Raw genomic sequence first — 27,031 nt, 5'->3', positions numbered from 1 at the left:
TTCCTTTACTTTTGGAAACCTCTGAAAGTGTCTATAAGACTTTGAGGGTTCCAATGAAATTAGGTAAAAATCTATGCAGCAGAAGTTACTATTATTACTGTTAAATTCATAGTATGACTTCTAAATAGCTATTTAACAGTTCCTATACCTATCCATCTACACCTCTCTCAGATGAGCTATCCCCACCAGACCCTGACTCAAGAACCTCCCACTCCCAGTACACAGCAGACAAGGTACCTGAAAACAAACCCATACAACTGAAACTCTAGCCATTGCCACTGCCAGCTGACCTGACCCAGGACACCTTCCCACCATCAGTGGACCAGAATCTTATTGTCAGACTGCCACCTCTATCTCTGCAACCAACAAACACCCTAACAACCCTCCCATTACCCCCAGCAACCACATGCCACCTCCGATGGCCACTCTCTCTCACTAGAACCAATTTCTCCTACCACCCCCCCAAAAACTCAACATCATTTCCCTAGCTGTCTTGCCAGCTTGAACCCTACCCCTTCCTACTTGACGTCATACCAATGTGACACCTTACACCCTATCCATTTGACACCCTATTTACCCAGCACACGACCCACCAATCCAAGTGGCATTTTACCATCCCAGAAACCTAATGTCACATTTAACATATATCCTATTTTTTGACAGCAGCTGTCAAAGTTAAAGCTGTCAGGCTCTCCAGAGCTTTAAACTTCACAATATGGCTGCTGATTATTGTGAAAAGGGGGCAGAGTTTACTTTCCTCTGACGGTTCTTCACTATGAAATAACTGACTGGATGGAACTATGGCTCTGCATTTCTGTAGGAACCATAGGAATTTCCTCTCAGAAATGTGGAACTTCTTCCTTGTCTAAAAAAGGTCAGAAAATGTGCCCCATTATGTTTAGAGCCACAACTTCAAGAATGCAGTAGTCCTGCAGTCTTGAAGAAGCAGCCTAGATTTTATATGTTTAAATCCTGGAGTTAAGGTGGAATCTGATTTTTTAACTAAGAGGTGGAGGCACTAATGGTTCACTTAAACAGGTATATTGTAGGACCTCACATATTTCCTGCAAAGTGTCAATTAGATTTCAGATCACCCATTAGTCATGCAGGCTGAATACAGTTCTTCACCTGAACAAACAGTTAGTAGTAGAAAAAATGCATTACTAACAGGCAGGTTATAACACTCAAAGCAAATGCTTGAAGAAAAACACACATAACTTCTGACCCAGGAAGAAATCAGATGCTCAGAGATCCATTTAACCAAAAGCAAACTTCGTTATATATGATTAAATTATTTTTATAAACTTTTGATTTCTGTTAAGTGTCAATTCCATCTTAGTTAAAGCAAGGCACATTAAATATGTACATAGCTACAGTTGCATAATCAAACAGAACCAGTTCATGCTTCATAAAGGCAATGCTCATAACATAGAATCATAGAGCAATACAGCATAGAAAGAAGGCTTTTGACCCATCGTATCTGTGCTGGCTCTTGAAAGGTCAACTACAAGACAGCACAGGTTCAAGGTGAGAGGGGGAAACTTTAGGGAAGAAGTGAAGGAAAAATATTTCACAAGAAGATGGTGAATGCCTGGAACGCACTGCTAGTGGAGGTGGTGGAAGCAGACATGTTTAAGATGTATCTTGACAGACACATGAATGTGAGGTGAACAGAGGGATAAGTATCACACATGGGCAGTAAGTAGCAGGTCTAATTAAGAAATAGGAATCAGCACAAGTTTGGTGGGCCAAAGGGCCTGTCCCAATCCTATACTGTATTCAATTGTATTGCTGTCACTAATCTCACTGATCCTGCTCTTCAGTTATTTCCTTGTGAACATCTACACTTTTTTGCATTCAGGTATTGATTCAATTGACTTTATTGGTCAGAGTATTGAGTACAGGAGTTGGGAGGTCATGTTGCGGCTATAAAGCACACTGGTTAGGCCACTGTTGGAATATTGCGTGCAATTCTGGCCTCCTTCCTATTGAAAAGATGTTGTGAAATTTGAAAGGGTTCAGAAAAGATTTACAAGGATGTTGCCAGGGTTGGAGGATCTGAGCTATAGGGAGAGGCTGAACAGGCTGGGGTTGTTATCCCTGGAGCGTTAGAGGCTGAGGGGTGACCTTATAGAGATTTACAAAATTATGAGGGGCATGGATAGGATAAATAGACAAAATCTTTTCCCTGGGGTCGGGGAGTCCAGAACTAGAGGGCATAGGTTTAGGGTGAGAGGGGAAAGATATATAAGAGACCTAAGGAGCAACTTTTTCACGCAGAGGGTGGTATGTGTATGGAATGAGCTGCCCAGAGGATGTGGTGGAGGCTGGTACAATTGCAACATTTAAGAGGCATTTGGATGGGTATATGAATAGGAAGGGTTTGGAGGGATATGGGCCGGGTGCTGGCAGGTGGGACTAGATTGGTTTGGGATATCTGGTTGGCATGGACAGGTTGGACCGAAGGGTCTGTTTCCATGCTGTACATCTCTATGACTCTATGACTTCTGGTTTATTGAATCTTCTCCCACCACCCTTTCTATTTGTGGATTCCAAATCATAACAACTCTCCTTGTGTAACATTCTTTTTCCAAATATATTTTGAGTTCTTTTGATAATTAACAAATATGTGGTCTCTGATTAGCAAGCATCTTTCCACTGGAGCAAGTTTAGTATTACTTTGATTAAAACACTTTAGGATTCTGAATACATTTATTAAATGTCCTTTTAATGATACATTTTGGTTAATAAAACCATAGGAAATATGGACAGATGTATGCCATTTAGCCCCTCGAACCTGATCTGACATTCAACAGGATCATGGCTGATCCAAAACTCCTCACATCCAATTTCCTAACCTTTTCTGACAACCCTTGATGCCCTACTGATCAAGAATCTATCTCAGCCTTAAATGTACCCAACAGTTCTGCCCTCTCAGTTTTCTGTGGCAAGGAGTTCCAAAGACTCATAACCCTCTGAGAGAAGAAATTCCTCCACACCTCCGCTTAAACTGGTGTCTTTTAATTCATCCCTGTGATCCTAGACTCTTCTATGACCTAAAACATCCTCATTATTTACCCTGTCAAGAATCCTTTATGTCTCAATAAGATCACTTCGGAGAAAGTGAGGATTGCAGATCCTGAAGATCAGTGAAAAGTGTGGCGCTGGAAAAGCACAGCAGGTCAGGCAGCATCTGAAGAACAGGAAGTCAACATTTCAGGCATACGCCCTTCATCAGGAAGCCCTGATGAAGGGCTCCTGCCCGAAACATCGACTCTCCTGCTCCTCGGATGCTGCCTAACCTGCTGTGCTTTCCCAGTGCCATACTCAGAGATCACCTGTCATTCTTCTAAATTATTCATTCATGGAATAAAAACTGACAAAGTTAGCATTTATTGCCCTTTTCTTGAGAGACTGGTTGTTTTTGCAATTTTTTTTGAAGGTTGTTAAGACTTGACCCCGCTGCAGTTCATCTCGAGTCACATATATGTTGCTAAGCTAAACACAGAAGATATCCTTCACACAATGATACTAATTAATTAAGTGAGTTCATGAAACAATCTAAAATTACATCTTACAACAATCCAACATAATCACTATAACTAAAGCTAAGTTTTTCTTACTTCATATTTACATACTTAACTGTATTCAATTTATTTTTTGTATTCCTGATTCAGTAGCTACAACTAACGCAGAACCTGCCTGGTTTATCTCTTCAAAGACTGTCTATCTGCCATGTCAAGGCATTTATCCAGTTAGCATCCAGTATTGATGTTATGCATTTGTGGCAGCACTTCAGCTCGCATTTCTTACACAGTATGATGCCCATGCCAAAAAACAATTCAATTATGTAAGATTGTTATGGCACGTCAAATTTCCTTTTCGGGTAAGGTCACTCACTCTCAACATCAGCTGGAGTAAAATACTGTGTTTATTTGGTCCAATAGTGAGTATATTAAACTGACATTAAAAGTCCTTAACATATAATAGAAATTCTTCTATTTTCAGAAGGTTTTAAGCCCAGGTGCAGAAGCAAATGTGGATGCCATGCAATTTCAGGATATTTGCTCTTATGGATGCTAGCCTGATGAGTTACTGTAAATATACTAAATGAAACTACCCTTTCAACATAAATACTATTCATTGGGATTTACCACTTAATCCTAAAACCAATATGACCCATTTTATATGTGAATACCTGCTCTTTTTTTTAATTCCATGGGATTAACATTAAAGAAGGATTAAAATAGGAGATTTATTGTTTAATCTATGGATGGTAGACATCTAAAATAATAATATCAAGTTAGGAAATGTTATATGTGATTTATACAGCATTTCCAATATTTTAATAGTTAGATCATGTAATTATTTAATAAAACATAAATATTAATTAGAAAACCAATATTTTGTGTTCCAGGTTTTACTCCATGCTTAATTTTTCGAAATAATGCTATTTTATATCTGAAAGTAAAAGAAATGCCCTAAACTAATATATGTCTTAAATAAAAAAGATTTGAATATTTGAAACAAAATGAAAAAGCAGAATTCAAGCAACCTCCAATTATTGCAGTAAAACAGATGAACAGACAAAGCTGTTATAAAAGACAAATGTCTTTTTTTCTGTCACCAATCAGGTTATTGATGTTTGAACACAAAAGGCATATTAAAATACTGCTCTTGATTTTCACATGAGATTAAGTCAGATATTTTCTTGTTTATATTCTTACTTTCTTTTCACTTGGATATGAAAGGAAAATTCATATCCAGGAATGAATAAAATATTTCCTTAATAATTTTACTTAATGTAGTGGTAAATGTTTCAAAGTTTTCCAAAGTGAATCTAGGTAACACTTTATCCATTCAACGTCACAGTCCTACAACAAATATAGATGTGTTTGATTGACACCCTGCATCTAAATCTAACCTAAATTGTTTATTAAATAGTTTTCTCCAAGCATTAACTTTTGATGCTTGAAACATTACCATTGTAGTATTTTGACACCACTTTCAGCATTTTTATTTTGCATAACTGAACGCTACGTTTTTTGTTTCCTCAGAGTTTGGTGCGTTCCCAAATATAGGTACATGAAATGCTGCCCATGGCACAGCATTCTATTAAGAGTTTATTATTTATTTTGCCAACTTTCATTTCTCTTTCATAGTTGCATAAACAAAAATGTAAACTCCTCACTAAAGGTGGAGCACAGATTCCTGTATTTTTAAGGTTCCTGGCAGAAAAGAATAATTGCTTCTAGAATTACCCTCACATCTGTCAATTGAAAATATTTTAGCCTTCAGAAATTTAAGATCTTAAATAAAAGTGATTGCTTATTCTGTTAATTTAAGCTAACAATTAATAACAACAGTAACAAAAACAATTAAAGTCAACTTAATGATGCAAAACTACATTAATAATAACAATGCACTAATCAAATTTAAAATTGTCAACCTACCAAGATCTTTCTGTACTGTCGTCCTAATGAAATGCAAATGCTGTCTCAGTATTGCTCCTCTCTGCTGCTAACACAAGTGTGGCCCTTATTTGTCTGACAATTTCTGGTGTGGACAGATGGCCAGGAGCCCTAAGCCCTGCTGATATGAAGGAAGCTTTGCTGTTCCTAGCTTAGCCCTTGGTGGATAAGCCTGAGTAGGCACAGTGAGCTCACAACCTCTTTTCTAATCATTTAAATTAGTGCCACATGAGAAGATCTGCCCAAATCTGTTCAGTAAAGGACTAGAGAGTAGGACAACCAACTTCAAAACTGATCAGGTATAATCATGAATGAACTAATGCTTTGCAGCTGTGATAATTAGGATATGAATCTTAAAAACATGGAGACTTTAAAATAACTGAATGTACAAAGAATAGAAATCCCTCATAGAAAATTCCCATCAATTGTCACAACAGTTTTCTTATAATGAATGTATCAAGTATCTAACTGAGAACATGAAAAGTCTAACTTGGGAATAATATCAACCTACTTTCACAAGTCTCTGGCCCTGAAATGAATGTTATGCTTCTCTGTCTGTAGAAAATGTGTCTTTGCTGAAGATAATGAAGCATTCAGCAATTAAATGAATAAGTAAATGAATCAGTAGTGCAGAAGTGGCAGACTTAAGCACTGTTCTGAGCTAAAGTGTAACTAATTATTGAATACATAAACCACACACCACAATTTTCCCTGACATACTTGATTTTCTTGAACTAGTCAGTGCCAGAAAATAAGAAAGGAAGTAACAAACTCTTCAAATTAACTGAAAAGAAATCTGATATCTTAAAGTCATTACCAATTTCAGTATGTTTTATTAAAAATAATTAAACTACTTACTGCAGCTTTATCTCATTTTAGAATTTGATAAGGTAATTGGAATATTATTACTTCAGTTTAAACGAAGGAGCAGGCCTATATTCTTACTGTATCATTTGTTGTTTCATCTGCAAACCTTTGTTATTGAAGAACTTAAAGGACAGCTGGATGATTATGCATAAAGACGTGATAAAAATATGGCTGATATTTTAATGCCTACTTAGTCATTTAATGTTAAGACACCACTTATGTGCATAGTTGCATTCATGCTTAAAAATGTTAAAAAATTGAAAAAATTCACTTTACAGCAATGAAATAAACCGACCTCACATGTTTCTAACTTCCAAACTCTCAGGAATGTCACCATTACACACATAACAGAAGGCAGTATCACGTTCCGAAGTTTCCATTTTATCTACAACTGGTGATCCAGTTGCAAATAGCATTCCAAAATTCACTAATTTAGGACATTCCTTTAGGTTCAAGTTGCCACTCAGATTCTTCTGTATCACATGAACATAAGGATTTTTCTGTCCTGAAAAGGTCAGGAATGGGTATAGAAACGCAGCAAAAAAAACTCTGAAGGACACCAATTTTGAATTTCCCAATGGAAAAATTGTACAATCTTCCCATGGGGAAAAGAATTTCAGATGTGGTTGGTTTGCAACTCCACACATAAGTCAGGATACCAGTTAAGTATCTTTTTCATTGGGTCTGAGGTTTCTATTTGAGTATGGATGACAACTTTATTAGACTATTTCAAGCTTTTTTTTATGTGCATTTCAAAGACTTGCCATTGTTATTACATGGCTCCTGAAATCAACCTACAGTGGGTTTTTTTTTGTCTCCTTTGCTTTTTAAATAAAGGCAGTTTTCTAATCCTCTGGGGTTTTTCCAGAATCTCAGAATTCCTGGAAGATTACTACCATTGCATACACTATCTCTGTAGTCACCTTCTTTAATATTAGATTCCCTACATTGCGAAAACAGGTCCTTCGGCCCAACACGACCCTTTGAAGAACAACCCATCCAGACACATTCCCCCCAGACTAATGCACCTAACACTATGGGCAATTTATCTAACCTGCACACCTTTGGACTGTGGGAGGAAACCAGAGCAGCCAGAGGAAACCCACGCAGATACGAGGAGAATGTGCAAACTCCACACAGACAGTTGCCCAAGGCAGGAATTGAACCCGGGTCCCTGGCGCTATGAGGTAGCAGTGCTAACCACTGAGCCACCAGGCCACCCATCTTACAATGCATCCCATCAGATCCTGGAGTTTATTGGTCTTAAGCCCCATTTGTTTCACTACCATTTTTATTCAAGTGATTATCATCACTTATTTCCTGTTCTCCTCCTGCTTCTTGAATGTTTGGCAATTTTGGAATGTTTTCAGTGTGAAGACTGATACAAATTGTTTATTCAACTCCTCTGCCATTTACTGGTACCCCATTATTATTTCCCCAGCATTATTCTGTATGGGGCCTATGTTCACTTTGGCTTCTCTCTTCTATTTTATATATTTTAAAGAAGTTATTGTTGTCTGTCTTGACATTACTTACAAGTTTATCCTCAAGATTTATTTTCTCTGTTTTTATTATTGCAGGGGGTATGAGGAAAATAGAGCAAGGTGAAAATATGGACAGAGCATAGGGGCGTGAGGAAAAAGAGATGATGAAAAAGAAAGAAAAGACAATGATGTGTGGAGGGAATGGATACTGCATGGAATTGGTATTTAGTTTTGGGGATGAATGAATGATGGGACATAGCATGATGTGAAGAATTGAGCCATTGATGGCTCTAGGAACTGAGGTGAGACTTCGAACCAGACTATGTAGGAACCCACAACTTTTCTGATACTTTATCAGGCCTGCCTCAGGAGATAACAGATCCAAACTCATTTCTAGTGCATTGACCCAGGTATTGTATTTTAGCTGTACTAATTACTTTTTTAATTGTCTCAGCCATTAAGTTGAATATTCCTCATCCTTCCACATTTGGTGAGATAGAAAAGTTATTCAGACCTTCAGGGAAGACACTGTCTGTGAGTTTCTGTTTCTCCTTGTAGAAATGTTTATTGAATTTCATAAGTAAACACATGCCCATGTATGTCTATCCATAATCTTTTTTGAGATAAATACAGCCTAATTCCTCCAGCTGGCCAATCACAGTGGAATGCACAAACAAGAGAAGTTAGGTGACTTTTGGGAGCCATCTTTGAAAGCTCCTTTCATGTCATAGAGTCATAACAACATGAAAACAGACCTTTCAGTCCAACCAGTCTATGCCGAACATAATCCCAAATGAAACTAATCCTACCTGCCTTCTCCTATTCATGTACATATTCAAAAGGTGAGTTATGAGAAGATTTGTAGCTCAGGTTGAGGTTTTGGATATAGGTTTGCTCACTGAGCTGAAAGGTTCATTTCCAGATGTTTCATTACCTTACTAGGTAATGATTTGGAGGTGCCGGAGTTGGACAGGGTGTACAAAGTTAAAAATCACGCAACACCAGGTTACAGTCCAACAGGTTTAATTGGAAGCACTAGCTTTCAGAGCGCCGCTCCTTCATCAGGTGATAACCTGAGCACCTGAAGGAGCAGCACTCTGAAAGCTAGTGTGCTTCCAATTAAAAGTGTTGGACTATAACCTGGTGTTGTGGATTTTTAACTTATTAGGTAACATCTTCCGTGAACCTCATGTAAAGCAATGCTGAAAATTCCTGCTTTCTATTTATATGTTTGGGTTTCTTTGGGTTGGTGATGTCATTTCCTGTTCCTTTTTTCAAGGTGTGGTAGATTGAATCTAACTTGATGTGTTTGTTGATAGAGTTCTGCTTGGGATGCCATGCTTCTAGGAATTCTTGTGTGTTTGTCTTGTCCTAGGATGGAAGTGGTGTCCTTCCTCATCCATATGTGAGGATACCAGTGAGAGAGGGTCATGTCTTTTTGTGACGAGTTGGTGTTCATGTATCCTGGTGGCTAGTTTTCTGTCTGTTTGTCCAATGTAGTGTTTGTTACAGTCCTTGCATGGTATTTTGTAAATGATGTTAGTTTTGCTCATTGTCTGTATGGGGTCTTTCAAATTCATTAGCTGCTGTTTTAGTGTGTTGGTGGGTTTGTGGTCTACCATGATACCAAGACATTGTAATTGTACCCACATCCACCACTGCCTCAGGAGGTTCATTCCACATGCAAGCCACCCAATTTGTAAAAGAAAAAGTCCCTCATGTCTTTTTAAAACCTCTCTCCTTTCATCTTAAAAATATGTCCCATAGTCTTGAAATGACCTATCTTAGGCAAAAGACAACTACCATTAATCCTATATATACTCCCTCATGATTTTATAAACTTCTATAAAGGTGCTTCTGAGCCTCCAACACTCCAGTGAAAGAAGTCCCAGCCTTTCTTTATAACTCAAACCTTCCATACCCAGCAACAATCTGGTAAATCTCTTCTGAACCCTCTCCTGCTTAATAATATCCTTCCTATAATTTAGATTAGATTAGATTACTTAGATTACTTACAGTGTGGAAACAGGCCCTTCGGCCCAACAAGTCCACACCGCCCCGCCGAAGCGTAACCCACCCATACCCCTACATCTACATCTACCCCTTACCTAACACTACGGGCAATTTAGCATGGCCAAATTCACCTGACCTGCACATCTTTGTGACTGTGGGAGGAAACCGGAGCACCCGGAGGAAACCCACGCAGACACGGGGAGAACGTGCAAACTCCACACAGTCAGTCGCCTGAGGCGGGAATTGAACCCGGGTCTCCGGCGCTGTGAGGCAGCAGTGCTAACCACTGTGCCACCGTGCCGCCCATAATGGGTCAACCAAAACTGAACACGCTACTCCAGAAGAGGCCTCACCATGTCTTGTACAATCTCAACATGACTTCCCAACTCCAATACTCAAAGGACTGTGCAATGAAGGCAAGTGTGCTAAATGCCTTTTAAACCACCCTATCTATATGTGATGCAAACTTCAAAGAATTACGTACCTGAACCCCTAGGTCCCTCTGTTCTACAACACTACCCAAGGCCCTACCATTAATTGTATAAATCCTACCCTGTTTGTTGTACCAAAATACAATTCCTCACATTTATCCAGACTGAACTCCATCTGCTATTTTTCAGCTATTTTCCGTTTATCCATTTGATCAAGATTCCTTTATAGTCTAATAAAACCTTCTTCACTGTCTACTATGTCATTTGAAAAGGAGATTAAAGTTTCTTACAAGATCAATAATAACTGCATGCTCATGACATGATTAAAAGAAATAGCTGGAGATGATTCAGCTACAATAATTCTGGATAGGGTGAGTAACTTCTAACATTTCCTATTTGTGAGTAAGACTCCAGTCTGCAGTCTTTTGCTTTTGAAACTTGTTGATCTGTGTAACATCAATGGCTGGTCTTTCAGGTAGCTATTGAACTCATCTTTGCAAGGATGCCTTTGGAGCCATATATAGTTAAATGTTGCTTGGATATTGAGGTCAGTTATTCTGACTTGCCTCTGGCAAATTCAGCTCATTGAATCTATATCTGATTTAAAGCTGAAAGAAGTCCTGAAGTTGAAGAGTTCTGTCAGAATTTAAACTGCACATTGATGTAGAATTATTGCTAACCAGATGCCTTTGATGAAGTATTGACTCCTTTAAAACACTTTTTATAATGAATAGTGGGATGAAATAAGGCTGTAATTGACGAGTCAAGATTGATCCAGTTTTGTGGAGAGAATAAGTTTGTTCTGTCTTCCACAAGACGCAATAAATATAATTGCCATAAATACATTGAAACAAGTTGAATGTGGGGAGAAGTGAGAAAATAAAGAAGATCCTAGGCCCAGGATTGGGATGAATAGGGGGAGAAAAAGCAAAGATTAGTCTTCTAGTGGTGAGGGAGCGGCGGTGAAGGAGGCCCAGGACCCTGGAGGAAGAACGCCTCATCTTCCGCCTCGGAACACTTCAACCCCAGGGCATCAATGTGGACTTCAACAGTTTCCTCATTTCCCCTTCCCCCACCTCATCCTAGTTTCAAACTTCCAGCTCAGCACTGTCTCCTTGACTTGTCCGGACTTGTCCGACCTGCCTAGCTCCTTTTCCACCTATCCACTCCACCCTCTCCTCCCTAACCTATCACCTTCATCTCCTCCCCCACTCACCCATTGTACTCTATGCTACTCTCTCCCCACCCCCACCCTCCTCTAGCTTATCTCTCCACGCTTCAGGCTCACTGCCTTTATTCCTGATGAAGGGCTTTTGCCCGAAACGTCGATTTTGCTGCTCCTTGGATGCTGCCTGAACTGCTGTGCTCTTCCAGCACCACTAATCCAGAATCTGGTTTCCAGCATCTGCAGTTATTGTTTTTACCTAATGTCATGTAGAGTTAATTGAATTATTTGGGAACTGGCAACTGCAAAGGAGGTAAAATAGGATTATGTACTGGATACTTTTTTTATTTCTGAAGCTGCTTCCAAAATATTCAGACTGATCTGTTGTATTCACATTCTAGGTTCTGCTATGGTGGAGGGATGTAGCCAACATAGTCATAGTCATAAAGTTCTATAGCACAGAAACAGACCCTTTTAATCCAACTCATTTATGCTAATCAAGTTTCTCAAACTGAACTAGTCATACTTGCCTGCAATTGGCCCATATCCCTCTAAATCTTTCCTATTTATGTATCTATCTAAATGTCTTTTACATGTTGCAACTGTACCTGCACCTACCACTTACACTGGCAGTTCATCCCACACATGAACCACCTCAGTATGCAAACATTACTTCTTAGGTCCCGTTTAAATCTTTTTCCTTTCTCCCTAAAAATGTGCCTCCTGATTTTGAACTCCCCCACCCTAGGGAAAAGACCTTTTCTATTCTTATCTATTTCCCTCATGATTTTATAAAGCTCTACAAGGTCACCCCTCAACCTCCAACGCTCCAGTCAAGAAAGTCCCAGACTATCCAGCCTCTCCTTATAACTCAAGCCCTCCAGTCCCAGCAACATCCCGGTAAATCTTTTCTGAAACCTCTCCAATTTAATAATATCCTTAGTGGGCTATCACTTCCTGGTGCTGGGCCCATCATCAAGCACTGAGTGAGGAAGGTAAAAACAATGACTGCAGATGCTGAAAACCAAATACTGGATTAGTGGTGCTGGAAGAGCACAGCAGTTCAGGCAGCATCCAACGAGCAGCGCTGCTCGCTGGATGCTGCCTGAACTGCTGTGCTCTTCCAGCACCACTAATCCAGTACTGAGTGAGGAACCCCAGCCCAGGAAGACTGTTTGCTTGTCATTCCCTACCATGTGGCATTTCCTGTCTGATTAAAAGGTTGTTCAGCCATCAAACCCACAAACAGGAAGGGTATTATACCTCCCCAACTGCACTGATGTGAGAGTTTTTTTAATATTCGTAGCAACCCTAGTATTATGAAAAGGAAGATACACAGAATGTAGATGACCTCTTAAATGTTCGCTTGCTGAACATTCCATGTTCCATCTGTTTTCATGAGGTGTCTGCAAAGTCTCTTCTAAAATTGGCCAGTCAGAGAATTTGACTCCCCCTCCCCCCTCTTCTGTAACAATCAATCTAAATTCACCTGTACGCCCTGACCAAATTAGGCCATCCACAAAACTCACTTTAACTAAAAGCCACACGAATGCAACAGGCAAATAAAGAAACTCATCCAGTAATTCTGTTATAAGTTCAAATAAAACTTCATGGTAGTCTTTTAATAATGGGATGCTTTGGCACAGCTGCATGCCCTTGCAGATACCAGTCATCTTCCACTCACTAGATATAGTGGCTCCCCCTGGTACTCCAAGTCCCATTGGAACCTGAAGATTGGGAGAGACATGGAAGTGAGGAAGGTGGCCCTCTGACAATAGATTTTTAAAATTATTATAAATTATTTCTTTCGGGCTTGTTATTATCAATAGGTGGAACTTTTCTAGTTGTCTATCTTGCTTTAATCCAATATTTACACTATGCAATTTTAATTGCTTACTTTCATCTTTCTGTAGTATGTTAAATGGGATCAAAATATTGAAAATAAAGTCCACTTTCAAAAATAGAGTAGCGATTAAAAATAAAACAAAGACATCTTACCAATGACCACATTGCCAAACAAAATATTTTCCATGCTGCGCTTGAACAGTTGGATACAATCATGGCAGATATGATTCAAAATCCAGTTACAATGATTAGAAAGAAGACAGGATTTCTATATTTCACATTGGACCAGATCTCTCTGTTGACTAATATAGGAGATATTAACATCAAATACCAATATGTATTCAATAATGTATATCATGATATTGCTGTGAGAGAAACATCTTGGTTGCTGCAGTGGAAAATTCTACTTCCAAATCAACTAATTTCTTCAATAAGACAGCAGTTGGTTTTGGTGTATCCAAAACCAACTGAGCTTAAGGGTAGACATAATTTACCAAATGGAACTCAATATTATTAATTCAAATGAATTTTGCATTTGGTGTTAAAAAGGACAGGGATCTCATGAATGTGTTTTTTTTTGTTTAGTCTGCTCGATTTGGTGAAAGCAATACAATTCAATAAAGAAGTTTCTTTTAACTATTTTACTTTTGAGTTAAGTTGCATAACGTAGATTAAATCAATGATTTCTGCACAACTGTTCCAAGTTCAAGCCCCACTTTAAAAATATAATTTTTAAAAAGATCTTGCTCAAGAAGCAACATTATTAATTGATTGTCACTATGCTTAGAGTGTTCATGCAGTAAAGTCAATGCCTTTTAATTATTCAACATGCTTAATTGTGATGTGGTCGATTGATATTGGACTAGTACAACTTTGTAGCCTTTACTTTGGTCTTGCACCATATCTTCAGCAGGAAGATTATATAAAGGGAAGTTGAGGATCTTCTGTATCTAGCTGTTAGCCAACTTTAAGTGGCAGAATTTTAGCCTGGCTCTGACAATGCTAAATATAAAGGGGACAGGACAAAGTCTCCCAAAACTGTAAGTTCTTGGTCAATGTTTCTATATCAAACAAGTAGTCATTCAACCTCCCACAAGACTATTTATGGACCTCACCATTGGGAACCATGCCAAGAATTTCCATGAACATACAGCAGGCACCTCTATGTTCATGACGCACCTAAAATGGTATTTTCCCATCTGTCTCATGTTAATGAGTGCTCTTTAACTGACCCTACAAACGTTGTTACCGTTAGCCCAAGATTGGATCATTAATGTGATCCCAGCAGATTATGATCTGTGAATTTTTTTTAATTTCAGAAATCAAGCTCCATGCAGGCATGAGACCCGATGGTCCAAACATGACTCAGATGAGCCTTTTCCTTGTCCCAAATCGCAATTCTTTGGAAAAATGTTTTCTTTATTATTTTTGGAGCAGAACTATAGTCCCCAAAATAACATTGATATTCAGTTACAAGTCAATTAGTAGCCCACAAAATCTTTTGGTAATTTAAATATGTGGGAGTTAGGGATATAATACTAATGTAATTAGATTAGTAATCTTGAGGCATAGGCTAATATTGTAGGTTTGAATCCACCACGGCAGAAGGTGAAATTTGAATTCAATATTTTTTTAAAAATGAAACCCAGCAATTCTGATTCTTGTTCATCAGAAAGGGTCAAGAGTTAGTTTCTGGTGAGAAGAGAAAGTAGAAAGTGCCTGTTGGCACTATGCCAAACTTATAAGTGGAGGATATTGAGTAAAAGGGTTAGCTATTCAGAGATCCTTACTATTGATTCCTCCATCAGGAGTGACGATGACTTCAATGATGCACAATGTTGCCTCTTGGGGTGGGGGGCGCGGGGGGTGTTAAATAATGCATGTGTGCTTGTCCTCTAATTATTAGCTATTTCTTCAAGTTATGTCACATCCTCTTGCAATTTTCCCCAGGACTTTTCCATTTACTATATAGTTCACTCTTGAATTGGATCTTCCAAAATGCATCACCTTGCATTTGCCCAGATTGAACTCCATCTGCCATTTTTCTGCCTAACTCTCCAATCTGTCTGTATTCTGCTGTACCCTCTGAAAGTCCCCTACACTATCTGCTCCTCCACCAATCTTAGTCTCATCTGCAAACTTGTACCTTCCTCCAAATCATTTATGTATATCACAAACAACAGTGGTCCCAGTACAGCTCCCTGTGGAACACCACTGGTCACAGGTCTCCATTTTGAGAAACTCCCTTCCATTACTATTCTCTCTCTCCTGTTGCCCAGCCAGTTCTCTATACATCTAGCCAGTACACCCTGGACCCCATGCAACTTCACCTTCTCCATCAGCCTACCATGGGGAACCTTGTCAAACACCTCCCTGAAGTCCATATATACAACATCTACAACCCTTCCCCCATCAACCAACTTTGTCCCTTCCTCAAAGAATTCTAATAAGTTGATAAGATATGACCTTCCCTGCACAAAACCATGATACCTATCACTGACAAGCCCATTTTCTTCCAAATGGGAATAGATCCTATCCCTTCGTTTCTTCTCCAGCAGTTTCCCTAAAACTGATTTCAGGCTCACTGGTCTATAATTATCTGGATTATCCCTGCTACCCTTATTAAACAAGGGAACAACATTAGCAATTTTCCAGTCCTCTGGGACCTCACCCACATTCAAGGAGGCTGCAAAGATATCTGTTGAGGCCCCTGCTATTTCCTCTCTCGCTTCCCTCAGTAACCTGGGTAGGTCCCATCTGGACCTGGGGACTTGTCCACCGAAATGCATTTAAGAATACCCAACACTTCATCGCTCCTTATGCCATTTGATCTATAGAAATCAAGCATCTATCCCTAACGTCAGCATCCATCATGTCCCTCTCCTCGGTGAATACCAATGCAAAGTACTCATTAAGAATCAAACCAGTTTTCTCTGATTTCACACATAACTTTCCTCCTTTGTCATTGAGTGGCCCAGCCTTTTCTCTGTTTACCCTCTCGCTCCTTATATATGAATTAAAGGCTTTGGAATTTTCCTTAACCCTGTTTGCTAAAGATATCTCATGATCACTTTTAGCCCTCTTAATTCCTCGGTTTCAGATTGGTCCTACATTCCCAATATTCTTCCAAAGCTTCATCTGTCTTCAGTCCCCTACACCTAATGTATGCTTCCTTTCTCCTCTTAGCTAGTCTCACAATTTCACCTGTCAGGATTAGAGTGGTGCTGGAAAAGCACAGCAGTTCAGGCAGCATCCGAGGAGCAGTAAAATCGACGTTTTGGGCAAAAGCCCTTCATCAGGAATACAGGCAGACTGCCTGAAGGGTGGAGAGATAAATGAGAGGAGGGTGGGGGTGGGGAGAAAGTAGCATAGAGTACAATAGGTGAGTGGGGGAGGGGATGAAGGTGATAGGTCAGGGAGGAGGGTGGAGTGGATAGGTGGAAAAGAAGATAGGCAAGTAGAGCAAGTCATGGGGACAGTGCTGACCTGGAAGTTTGAAACTGGGATGAGGGGGGCAAGGGGAAATGAGGAAACTGTTGAAGTCCACATTGATGCCCTGGGGTTGAAGTTTTCTGAGGCGGAAGATGAGGCGTTCTTCCTCCAGGCATCTGGTGGTGAGGGAGCGGCGGTGAAGGAGGCCCAGCACCTCCACGTCCTCGGCAGAGTGGGAGGGGGAGTTGAAATGTTGGGCCACAGGGCGGTGTGGTTGATTGGTGCGGGTGTCCCAGAGATGTTCCCTAAAGCACTCTGCTAGGAGGTGTCCAGTCTCCCCAATGTAGTGGAGACCACATCGGGAGCAACGGATACAATAAATGACATTGGTGGATGTGCAGGTAAAACTTTGGATGTGGAAGGCTCATTTAGGGCCTTGGATGGAGGTGATGGAGATGAGGGAGGAGGTGTGGGCGCAGGTTTTGCCATTGCTGGGGTGGCAGGGGAAGGTGCCAGGATGGGAGGGTGGGTTGTAGGGAGGCGTGGACCTGACCAGGTAGTCACTGAGGAAAGGTCTTTACAGAAGGGGGAAAGGGATGGGGAGTGATGCCGGTGTAATTAGGGAAGATGGACTGTTCTACGTAGCCAACAAAGAGACAGGCATAGCTGGGGTCCATAAGGGTGCCCATGGCTACCCCTTTGGTCTGGAGGAAGTGGGAGGATTCGAAGGAGAAATTGTTACGGCTGAGGACCAGTTCAGCCAAACAAAGGAAAATGTCAGTGGAAGGATACTGTTAGGGATGTTGGGAGAGGAAGAAACGGAGGGCTTGGAGGCCCTGGTCATGGCGGATGGAGGCATAGAGAGACTGGATATCCATGGTGAAGATGAGGCGTTGGGGGCCGGGGAAACTGAAGTCTTGAAGGAGGTGGAGGGCGTGGGTGGTGTCTCGAACATATGTGGGGAGTTCCTGGACTGGTCACGCCGTATGGGCCCCAGCTATGCCTGTCTCTTTGGCTAGGTAGAACAGTCCATCTTCCGTAATTACACCGGCACCACTCCCCACCTCTTCCTCCACTACATTGATGACTGCATTGGCGCCACCTAGTGCTCCCGCAAGGAGGTTGAGCAATTCATCAACTTCACCAACACATTCCACCCTGACCTTAAATTTACCTGGACCATCTCTGACACCTCCCTCCACTTCCTGGACTCTCCATCTCCATTAATGCCAACCAACTTGACATCGACATTTTTTACAAACCCCACCGACTCCCACAGCTACCTGAATTACACCTCTTCCCACCCAACCTCCTGCAAAAATGCCATCCCGTATTCCCAATTCCTCCGCCTCCGCCGTATCTGCTACCAGGAGGACCAGTTCCACCACAGAACACACCCAGATGGCCTCCTCCTTTAGAGACCGCAATTTCCCTTCCCATGTGGTTAAAGATGCCCTCCAACACATCTCGTCCACATCCCACACCTCTGCTCTCAGACCCCACCCCTCCAACCGTAACAAGGACAGAACATCCCTGGTGCTCACCTTCCACCCTACCAACCTTCGCATAAACCAAATCATCTGCCAACATTTCCGCCACCTCCAAAAGGACCCCACCACCAGGGATATATTTCCCTCCCCAACCCTTTCCACCTTCTGCAAAGACCGTTCCCTCCGTGACTACCTGGTCAGGTCCACGGCCCCCTACAACCCACCTTCCCCTGCCACCGCAGGAACTGCAAAACCTGCACCCACACCTCCTCCCTCACCTCTATCCAAGGCCCTAAAGGAGCCTTCCACATCCATCAAAGTTTGACAACAAACACATCGACATGGACCCAATATACCGGCCACTACAGCGGACAGCTCGAGCTGACAACCGGAAGCGGCAGATTCAAACCACTATAAATGCCAGAGAAAACATCACAGAAGCGCTTCACAGAAGGCTCCCAAGCACTGAGGATGTCAGCTAGACAGGGGACGAAACGTTTGCAAGACATTCCCAGCTCGGCGAACAGAACCACAACAACGAGCACCCGAGCTACAAATCTTCTCCCAAACTTTGAACCAATATCATTTATTGTATCTGTTGCTCCCGATGCGGTCTCCACTACATTGGGGAGACTGGGCGCCTCCTAGCAGAGCGCTTTAGGGAACATCTCCGGAACACCCGCACCAATCAACCACACCGCCCTGTGGCCCAACATTTCAACTCCCCCTCCCACTCTGCTGAGGACATGGAGGTCTCTGGGCCTCCTTCACCGCCGCTCCCTCACTACCAGACGCCTGGAGGAAGAACGCCTCATCTTCCGCCTCAGAAAACTTCAACCCCAGGGCATCAATGTGGACTTCAACAGTTTCCTCATTTCCCCTTCCCCCACCTCACCCCAGTTCCAAACTTTCAGGTCAGCACTGTTCCCATGACTTGTCCTACCTGCCTATCTCCCTTTTCCACCTATCGACTCCACTCTCCTTCCTGACCTATCACCTTCATCCCCTTCCCCACTCACCTATTGTACTCTATGCTACTTTCTCCCCACCCCCACCCTCCTCTCATTTATCTCTCCACCCTTCAGGCACTCTGCTTGTATTCCTGAAGAAGGTTTTGCCCGAAATGTCGATTTTACTGCTCCTCAAATGCAGAATGAACTGCTATCTTTTCCAGCATCACTCTAATCTAGACTCTGGTTTCCAGCATCTGCAGTCATTGTTTTTACCTAATTTCACCTGTCATCCATGGTTCCCTAATCTTGCCATTTCTATCCCTCCTTTTCATAGGAACATATCTCTTCTGAACTCGAATCGACCTGTCTTTAAAACCTCTACATGTCAAATATGGATTTACCTTCAAACAGCTGCTCCCAATCTATATTCCCCAGCTCCTGCTGAGTTTTGTATTGTTGGCCTTGCCCCAACTTAGCATTCTTTCTTCAGGACCACACTCGTCTTTGTCCATGTGAGTATTCTAAAACATACAGAATTGTGATCACTATTCCCAAAGTAATCCCCTACTGAAACTTGAACTATCTATTCGGGCTCTTTCCCCAACACCAGGTTCAGTATGGCCCCTTCCTGTCTTGGACTATTTACATACTGCCCTAGAAAACCGTCCTGGATGCTCCTTACAAATTCTGCTCTATCTAGACCTCTAACACTAAGTGAATCCCAGTCAATGTTGGGGAAATTTAAAATCTTCCATCGCATAGCCTTGTTGCTCCTACATCTTTCTATAATCTGTTAACATATTTGTACCTCTATCTCACACTCGCTGTTGGGAGGTGTGTACTACAGCCCCAACATGGTTACCACACTATGTTTTACCTATTTACAGCACTGTTACCTATTTCTGAGCTCTACTCATATTGCCTCGATTCTTTCACCGTGTCCTCCTTCAGCGCAGCTGTGATATCCTCTTTGCACAGTAATGTAACTGCTCCATCCCTTTTATCTCCCTCTCTATCCCACCTGAAGCATCGATATCCTCGGGATATTTAGTTGCCAATCATGCCTTTCCCTCAACTAAGTCTCAGTAATAGCAATAACATCATACTCCCAGGTACTAATCCAAGCCCTAGGTTCATCTGCCTTACCTACTACACTTGGATTAAAACAAATGCACCTCAGACCAACAGTCCCTTTGCTTTCATCATCCAACGAAATAGGAAGGGAAAAGGTTGAGATTCTGAAGGGAGATTAGAGAGTAAGGCAGAAATTTTAAAAGAAGATCCTCAAGGGTATGTAATATCTGGATTGCTCCCAGTGCTACAAGCCAGTGAGGGTAGGAGTAGGAGGACAGAGCAGATGAATGCATGGCTGAGGAGCTGGTGTAAGGGAGAAGGATTCACATTTTTGAATCATTGGAATCTCTTTTGGGGTACAAGAAGGATGGATTGCACCTAAATTGGAAGGGGACTAATATACTGGCAGGGAAATTTGCTAGAACTGCTTGGGAGGATTTAAACTAGTAAGGTGGGACTCGGGGAGATAGTGAAGAAAGAGATCAATCTGAAACTGGTACAGTTGAGAACAGAAGTGAATCAAACAGTCAGGTAGGCAGGGACAAGGTAGGACTAATAAATTAAACTACATTTATTTCAATGCAAAGGGCCTAACAGGGAAAGCAGATAAACTCCGGTCATGATTAGGAACATGGGACTGGGAAATCATAGCAATTACAGAAACATGGCTCAGGGATGGGCAGGACTGGCAGCTTAATGTTCCAGGATACAAATGCTACAGGAAGGATAGAGGGGAGGCAAGACAGAAGCGGGAGTGGCATTTTTGATAAGGGATGGCATTACTGTTGTGCTGACAGAGGATCGTCCCAGAAGTTTTTGGGTGGAACTGAGAAATAAGAAAAGGATGATTACCTTATTGGAATTGTATTATAGACCCTCTAATAGTCAGAGGGAAATTGAGAAACAAACTTGTAAGGAGATCTTGGCTATCTGTAAGAATAATAGGGTAGTTATGGTTGGGGATTTTAACTTCCCAAACATCGACTAGGACTGCCATTGTGTTAAAGGTTTACATGGAGACGAATTTCTTCAGTGTGTAGAAGACAATTTTCTGATTCAGCATGTGGATGTACCTATTAGAGAAGATGAAAAACTTGATCTACTCTTGGGAAATAAGGCAGGGCAGGTGGCTGAGGTGTCAGTGGGGGAGCACTTTGGGGCCAGCGACCATAATTCTATTCGTTTTAAAATAGTGATGGAAAAGGATAGACCAGATCTAAAAGTTGAAGTTCTAAATTGGAGAGAGGCCAATTTTGATGGTATTAGGCAAGAACTTTTGAAAGCTGATTGGAAGTAGATGTGCGCAGGTAAAGGGACAGCTGGAAAATGGAAGCCTGCAGAAATGAGATAATAAGAATCCAGAGAAAGTATATTCCTGTCAGGGTGAAAGGGAAGGCTGGTAGGTATAGGGAATGCTGGCTGACTAAAGAAATTTGAGGGTTTGGTTAAGAAAAAGAAGGAAGCATATGTCAGGTATAGACAGGATAGATTGAGTGAATCCTTAGAGTATAAAGAAAGTAGGAGTATACTTAAGAGGGAAATCAGGAGGGCAAAAGGGGACATGAGTCAGCATTGGCAAATAGAATTAAGGAGAATCAAAAGGGTTTTTACAAATATATTAAAGACAAAAGGGTAACTAGGGAGAGGATAGGGCCCCTCAAAGATCAGCAAGGTGGCCTTTGTGTGGAGCCACAGAAAACGGGGGGGATACTAAATGAATATTTTGTATCAGTATTTACTGTGGAAAAGGATATGGAAGATATAGACTGTAGGGAAATAGATGGTGACATCTTGCTAAATGTCCAGACTGGAGGAGGAAGTGCTGAATGTCTTGAAATGGTTAAAGGTGGATAAATCCCCAGGCCCTGATCAGGTGTACCCGAGAACTCTGGGAAGCTAGAGAAGTGATTGCTGGGCCTCTTGCTGAGATATTTGTATCATCGATAGTCCCAGGTGAGATGCCAGAAGACTGGAGGTTGGCTAACGTGGTACCACTGTTTAAGAAGGGCGGTAAAGACAAGCCAGGGAACTATAGACTGGTGAGCCTGACTTCAGTGGTGGGCAAGTTGTTGGAGGGAGTCCTGAGGGACAGGATGTACATGTATTTGGAAAGGCAAGGACTAATTCGGGATAGTCAACATGTGCGTGGGAAATCATGTCTCACAAACTTGATTGAATTTTTTGAAGAAGTAACAAAGAAGATTGAGGGCAGAGCAGTAGATGTGATCCCAATGGACTTCAGTAAGGCGTTCGACAAGGGTCCCCATGGGAGACTGATTAGCAAGATTAGATCTCATGGAATACAGGGAGAACTAGCCATATGAATACAGAACTGGCTCAAAGGTAGAAGACAGAGGGTGGTAGTGGAGGGTTGTTTTTCAGACTGGAAGCCTGTGACCAGTGGAGTGCCACAAGGATTTGTGCTGGGTCCTCACCTTTTGTCATTTACATAAATGATTTGGATGCGAGCATAAGAGGTACAGTTAGTAAGTTTGCAGATGACACCAAAATTGGAGATGTAATGGACAGCGAAGAGGGTTACCTCAGATTACAACAGGATCTGGACCAGATGGGCCAATGGGTTGAGAAGTGGCAGATGGAGTTTAATTCAGATAAATGCGAGGTGCTGCTTTTTGGGAAAGCAAATCTTAGCAGGACTTATACACTTAATGGTTATGTCCTAGGGAGTGTTGCTGCACAAAGCGACCTGGAGTGCATGTTCATAGCTCCTTGAAAGTGGAGTCGCAGGTAGATAGGATAGTGAAGAAGGCGTTTGGTATGCTTTCCTTTATTGGTCAGAGTATTGAGTACAATAGTTGAGAGGTCATGTTGCAGCTGTACAGGACATTGGTTAGGTCACTGTTGGAATACTGTGTGCAATTCTGGTCTCCTTCCTATCTGAAAGATGTTGTGAAACTTGAAAGGGTTCAGAAAAGATTTACAAGAATGAGGCCAGGGTTGAAGTATTTGAGCTATAGAGAGAGGCTGAACAGGCTGGGGCTGTTTTTCCTGGAGCGTTGGAGGCTGAGGGGTGATCTTATAGAGATTTACAAAATTGAAGGGCATGGATAGGATAAATAGACTAAGTCTTTTCCCTGGGATCGGGGAGTCCAGAACTAGAGGGCATAGGTTTAGGGTGAGGGGGGAAAGATACCTAAGAGACAACTTTTTCATTCAGAGTGTGGTACGTGTATGGAATGAGCTGCCAGAGGATGTGGTGGAGGCTGGTACAATTGCAACATTTAAGAGGCATTTGGATGGGTATATGAATAGGAAGGGTTTGGAAGGATATGGGCCGGGTGCTGGTAGGTGGGACTAGATTGGGTTGGGATATCTGGTCGGGGTGGAGAGGTTGGACTGAAGGGTCTGTTTTCATGCTGTACATCTCTATGACTCTATCTGCTCCCTGCCTACTATTCCCTTTAACCACGCTGACTTCATGATCTCTGCTTTAGTTACGAACTCCTTGCTGTCCACTAGTCTCCTCAATTTGTTCCCATGCCCCTGCCACATTAGTTTAAACCCTCCCCAATTGATGCTATCGGAGGACTTTTGGTGGGCTCCTACTATTGTACCTTGTATTCATTGCTGCCATTGAACTGCCAGTGGAGGAATTGAATATTGAAGTTGACGGATGGGATGCTAATCAAGGAGAATAGGGTGGCACGGTGGCACAGTGGTTAGCACTGCTGCCTCACAGCGCCAGAGACCTGGGTTCAATTCCTGCCTCAGGCGACTCACTGTGTGGAGTTTGCACATTCTCCCCGTGTCTGCGTGGGTTTCCTCCGGGTGCTCCGGTTTCCTCCCACAGTCCAAAGATGTGCAGGTCAGGTGAATTGGCCATGCTAAATTGCCCATAGTGTTAGGTAAGGGGTAGATGTAGGGGTATGGGTGGGTTGCACTTCGGCGGGGCGGTGTGGACTTGTTGGGCCGAAGGGCCTGTTTCCACACTGTAAGTAATCTAATCTAATACTTTCTCCTAGATGGTGATGAGCTGCTTCCATGTTGTTGGAGCTGCACCCATTCATGCAAGTGAAAATTATTCTATTACACTATTGATCTGTGCTTTTGTAGATGGTAGGTAGATTCTGGTGCATCAAAAATAAGTTATTTGCCTTAGAATTTATAGTCTGTGACCCAGTCTTGTCGCCACAGTATTTATTTATAGAGTCACTTTAATTCAGTTTCTGGTCAATGTTAACTGCCAAGATGTTGACAGAGAGAGATTCAATAGTGGTAACGCCATTAAATGTCAAGGACAGATAGCTAAATTCCCTCTTGTCGGAAACCATAATATCCTGGTACTTGTCCAGCATGAATGTTAGTTTTTCTCTTATGAATGCTATCCAGGTCTTATTACATAAGGATAAGACTGCTTCAATATCTGGGGAGTCAATGGTACTGAAAATCCTATTTCTGACCTGCAAAGGTTATTAATGAAGAAGCTGAAAATGCTTGGGCTTACAGCATGACTCTGACTCTAAAGGGCCCTCTTGTGGCACAGTGGTAGCATTCCTACCCTAGGAGTGAAAAACCAGGGTTCAAGTCCCACCTACTTGAGATATGTAATAGCACATCTGAACAGGTTGATATGAAAAATTTCTTAAATAGAGGAAATGTCTGACTCTAACCTATGGAGTTTTCACCTGATTCCTTTCTGAATTGAAGAGTTGAGTATCAATAAAATTAGTTGGTTGGTAAATAATCCTTGTAATTCAATTAGTTGTATGTGTCATTGGAGTATGGAACTCACCCACCTTGATAATTCTTATTAGATTGCTAGACCAGGAACTACCGCTGCCTTCTGAGCTTGTGACTCAAGGATCTCCTACTCCATAGATATAGGATATACATTCTCTCTCTAAACTTTTGCACCCATACATCAGGGTATTATCAGAAAATTCTGGCTCAGATTCACTTTCTTATATTCAGCCATACTTCAATATATTACAGCACAGATTTAGTTCACAAAGAACTTCTTGCTGTCATAATGCACTTTCTTTCAAGAGGCATTGGATAGACCTTTAGATGACCTTGGCTATGCACAATATTAGCCATTTTGCTGACTTGATCTTTTGGAACCAGTTTGCAGCACTTTTGGCCAGATGGTTACTGATTTTTAAAACACATAGTTGCAAACCTGTAACGCTCCCCCAAGAGTAATATGACAGACAGAGGAGCATAGCCCTGTCTGTCATGGGCACAGCAGGGGGTACCATGCCAATCAGCTATCAACTTCGACTGCCACCTGGCCAAGAATAAGATGGGGAATGGGTGTCATCACAATTTGGACACAATTTTGCCCAACCGGGGAACAGACTTGCCTGACTAGCCCTTGTAAAGCCATCTATTTCCTGGTTATCTCCATGTTGCTTACTTGGAACTGACTGAAGTCACATCAATGAACACTGATTAGCCAGCAGCTTTTACAGACATGGGTGCAGAAGCCTTAACTGTAGGCAGCTAGTTGTCTGTTAATTATAAAACCTGATCATTGTCTCCAGGACAAGAGTCTCCTGCTGTTTTTATCTGAGGGGCAGGGCCGCTATTCTGCAAAAAGATCCAGTCCATATCTTCCCATTTTCTCCTTGCTTATCTGATCTGCCAAATTAGTGAAGAAAGGTACTCTGGCATGATGCTTAAACATATAATGCCACAATATTAAAAAGTTGCATTCACCACAATCTTTCTTGGAAAAATTATGCATCAGTGAGACCACATTTGGAATACGATATGTAGTTTTGATTGTTATATTTTAGGAAGGATGTATTTGTTTTGGATTTGGTATAATTAAATTCACTATATTGGTTTTTGGGAGGTGTCTTATGATAAGGTTGAATAAATTTAGTCTCTATTCTCTGAAGTTTAGAAAAATTGGAGGTGATGTCAATCAAATGTATGATGTTTTGAAGAAACTTGATATACTGAATATTGAGAGATTGTTTCTGTTAGTCAAGTAATCCAATATGTGGAAGCGCAGTCTCAGGGCAAAAGATGATTCATTAGGACAAAGATGAATTACTTTACTCAAAGCTTGTGAATTTTTTACCCTAGAGGCTTGTGGATGTTGCACTATTGATTATGTTTAAAGCTGCTTATGGCTAGATTTTTAATCTGTCAGGAAATTGAGATATGGGAGCAGACAGGACAGTAGAGCTGAAGTCCAAGATCAACTATAATCGTATTTAATGACAGATTTGGCTCAACAAGCCATATGGCTTTCTATACCTTGTATTCTTTCTTTCAAAAGAAAACCCCTGAAGACACACATGACATTGATTCTGCAGATTTGAAAACTCTTGCAATAATGTACATTTATTTAAATGACCGTTGTGATCTTTACAATCAAAGATAATAAATTTACTGAATATGTTTGAAGCCCATCACCATAAATGGCCCTAACAATAATGATCAGTTTATCTCTGTGGTTCACGAGAAGAGTTTTTAATCCACATTCAGTTTAGGAACCAATGTTTCTTCCCCTGCTTTTCTATTTTGATGAGTCTAACACAGTCAGACATGTACAACAAAACATAATGCTCATGCCAGCTGGTCACTACAAGTCTTTTTTTGAATACAATACTTCATCCAACAACTTGGTGTCACATGAAACATTATAGCCTGCCACACTTTAATATTTGTCAGTTGTCACACATTCTCTATATCTGATAGTTAAAATGGTAATATTAACTCTGTCTTCCCTGCCATTACAACTAGATTTCTAACCTTACTACTCAGCTATCAACCCTACCACATGCTGCATTCTGTTTTAATAAAAACAAGTTGTGAGGCAATTTCTTGTCCCT

General features: G+C 41.4%; 1 protein-coding gene across 14 annotated transcripts in view; it reads right to left on the bottom strand.

The window, feature by feature from the left end:
- The window catches only part of LOC140480572 (poly(rC)-binding protein 3), a 295,539-nt gene that overhangs the window by 141,526 nt on the left and 126,982 nt on the right, over positions 1-27,031 (bottom strand). For 3 of the 14 annotated variants that reach the window (XM_072575595.1, XM_072575594.1, XM_072575597.1), the window contains exon 1: positions 5,454-5,622. The exons of 5 other annotated variants lie outside the window; for them this stretch is intronic. The gene's annotated coding sequence lies outside the window, so the exon portion shown is untranslated. Of the gene's footprint in view, positions 1-5,453; positions 5,630-27,031 lie in introns of those variants that run through there. 6 more of the 14 variants (XM_072575592.1, XM_072575590.1, XM_072575583.1 and 3 more) reach the window with 6 other exon arrangements.

This window comes from Chiloscyllium punctatum, chromosome 8, assembly GCF_047496795.1.
Source record: "Chiloscyllium punctatum isolate Juve2018m chromosome 8, sChiPun1.3, whole genome shotgun sequence".
Classification (NCBI taxonomy): Eukaryota; Metazoa; Chordata; class Chondrichthyes; order Orectolobiformes; family Hemiscylliidae; genus Chiloscyllium; species Chiloscyllium punctatum.
This window is presented reverse-complemented; position numbering and strand designations above follow the sequence as displayed.